Source organism: Carlito syrichta, unplaced genomic scaffold, assembly GCF_000164805.1.
Source record: "Carlito syrichta isolate Samal-C Ts95f unplaced genomic scaffold, Tarsius_syrichta-2.0.1 Scaffold305869, whole genome shotgun sequence".
Lineage (NCBI taxonomy): Eukaryota > Metazoa > Chordata > Mammalia > Primates > Tarsiidae > Carlito > Carlito syrichta.
In genome coordinates this window covers 26,230-29,450 of record NW_007249965.1, presented here as the reverse complement: position 1 = coordinate 29,450, position 3,221 = coordinate 26,230, and positions in this window count along the sequence as shown.

Here is a 3,221-nt window from a genome sequence, read left to right as displayed (position 1 = left end):
TCTGAGAATGTCTATATTTTAACCTTTATTTTTGAAAGATAGTTTTGTTGGGCAGGGATTCTTGGTTGGCAGTTTTTACTTTTAATACTTTGTATATGTCATTCTGTTACTTTCTGGCCTCAATTGTTCTTGATGAGAAACCAACTATTAAACTTATTGGAATTCCTTTGTACATAAAGAATCATTTTTGTTTGACTACTTTCAAGATTTTCTTTTTGGTGTTTCCTTTTAACATTTTTGCAAATTTTCTTTGTATAGATTTCTTTGCATTTATCCTGCTTCACAAAGGTAGAGTTTAATGCTTTGTTCTGCTTTTTAAAAGAAAAAATTAAATTGGGCATATTTCAGCCATTTTAGCTTATATTTTTGCTCCTCTTTATCTTTTCCTCTCCTACTAGTATTGTCATTGTACTATGTTGGTTTACTCGATTGGTGTGCCACATCATTGAAGCTCTGTTAATTTTTTTTCTCCTCTCTATTTTTCACATTGTGTAATCTCTCTTGAACTCTTTAAATCTGCTGATTCTTTATTCTGCCAGTTCAAATATACTATTGCATCCTCTAGTGAATTTTTATGTCCGCTGTTGTATTTTTTAACTCCAGAATGCCCACTTGGTTCTTTTTATAATTTCTCTGTATGGATATTCTGTTCTCGATGAGACATTTTCATCATACCTTCCTTATAATGACTTTGTTAAGATTTTTATTAAATGTGATGTCTGGGACCTTTCAAAGACAGTTTCTGTTTCCTGCTTTTTTGGTGTGCATGTGGATCAAACAATCTTGTTTCCTTGCATGGTGTATATATATATGTATATATATATATATGTATATATATATATACACCATGCAAAGAAACAAAAGTTCAGTTTTATTTATATATATATATATTGAACCCTTTTGCATGTGTGGTTTTTGAAGTGAGTCTTTGGGTTTTTTTCCATGATGCCAGGAAGGCTTACCTGTCTCTTTTCCTTGTTCTCTCTGGTCAATTGCATACCTTATGGTTTAGGTTATTGCCCTCATAGAGCTACCAACCCCTTCTTAATTGCTTGCTGTGAAAATTTGTATTTTTTCAAGAGCACTCTTAGGTTTGAACATTCCCATATATGGGTCCTCATAAAGTCAGTTCCTTTGGGGAGCTCTGTTTGTTCTCATGATCTGTCTCATTCTGGGAAAAATCTCTGGTCCACAGCTGCAGAGCTGGAAGTCATGACAGTAGCCCACTTCTAGCCTTCCCAGCTCACTGGACCTGGTGTATGTACCTGAAGGTCATGACAGTAGCCCAGTACTCTCTGAGTGACATCCCTGCCTTATGAGCAGGGTGCCGGCTGTGGACAGTGGACTCTGATCTTCCCACCTTGCTGGTCCTGGTGTGAAAAACTCCACCCAATGAGTGAGGTGAGACAGGATGTACAGGGCCCCAGTGTTATTGTCATGTTGCTCCTGAGGCAGAACCTCTGCTCTATGAATAGGGTCTGGCAGAGCAAAGGGATTCCTGACCGCTTAGCTGCACTTCCCTAGAATTTAATATCTGCACAGCAGTGGGCAGAAAATAAACGAGTAATGCTGGAAGCCTGGCCCTTCCTGGAGGATGCCATAGTCTTCAACTGGGGTACATAGTGCCCTGTTTTTGACTGTACTCATTAGAGGTAGAATGACTGTCCCACTGCACTGGGAGTGCAGAGGATAGGGGTAGGTTATACTTTAAATGCCACAGACCCTCTCTGTTCTCAGTTTTAGTTGATTTTCTTAAATTAGTGTTTCTTCATTTGCAGTTTAAGACAATTTCCAAAGACTTTAAAGTGTTGTTATTTTTACTATTTTTAACATCAGTTATATTCATTTTTCTGGGAGTTAATTTGGTAAAAGTCCTCACTCAACTATTCCAGAAGTGACCTCCTTGTAGCTATGTTTTAAGAACCTGCTTAAGACATGACTTGAAATTAATTATTTATTAAATTACTCAGGCACCATTTAACATTATTTACATATGTAGTTAAAAACATTTTCTATCTATACCTGAAAGAGTGACTTTTAAATATAGACTTGATCTTTGGATTAAGTTGAGTGTAAGTTCCACATTCAGAAGAACTGAGTTCTAATTCAATTCCTTCTGCATATTAACTATGAGATCTTAAGCAAATTATTTCACCACCCTCAACTTATTTGCCTATCCAAAGCATTGAGATAATAGCTGTTTGTCTTCTGCAAGGTAATAGAAACCATTAAGAGAAAAAAAAATGGCTGTTTGTAAGTTAAATAACACATGAGAAAGATTTTAAACTTTTACACTTAAAAACTTAAAATGGAGAGTATTATTACCACTTTAAATCAAATGTAGAATGAAATGCAGTGCCTTATTTCTAATTTTATTCTTATCTAAGAATAAGAAGTATAAAACTTATCTTAAAGAGTCATTTGTTATAGTCCACATGATTATAACCCCTTAATATTATCACGTAAAAATACTCTTATAAAATCAGCTATGCTATCATTTAGCAAATGATTATTTTAAATTAGTTTATTGTGTAATTACAACAGCAGAATGGGAACACAGCATTTTCAGTATGTGTCTGGTAGTATGATACTTTATTTTATATATCACATTTTGCTAGTTGGATATATTTCAAATATATCACATTTTTGATAGTTCTCTTGTGAATTCCAGTAAAGGTTTATTTTCCTATGTGAAGAAGATGAAAATAACCTAAAGAATCATTGTCTCTAGATTTGGAAGGTGATCTTGGAGTTGGTCAACTCTAGTAGGAATTTCATTTTCAGGACCCCTGTCAGCTTCTTACCCAGCCCCTGCATGAGCAAGTCCTAGAAGAGAATGACTGTTGCACCTCACCTCTGGGTTCCATTTTCACTCCACTTTAATTTTCAGGGTGTCTATAGTTTAGAAGATATGCTGTATCATGCATTCCATTCATTCTTTACTACAGTCTTCTGATTCAGTGTTGCCCCATTTTACATGTGAGAAAACCAAAAGTAAGAAAAGATCAGTGGTTTACTCAAAGCTATATGACTACTAGGAATTAAAAACCAAATTGACAATTTTTGAGCCACTATTTCATGAACACGAGGATATGCTACCTACTGGATGCTGCATATCAGGGACTTAAATATTTTTTAAAAATTGTAATGCCTCGAATCAAAGGATACACTGTTTAGAAGGGAAGAAAATTTCTTAAAGCAGCAGCTACTATGTAAATTGG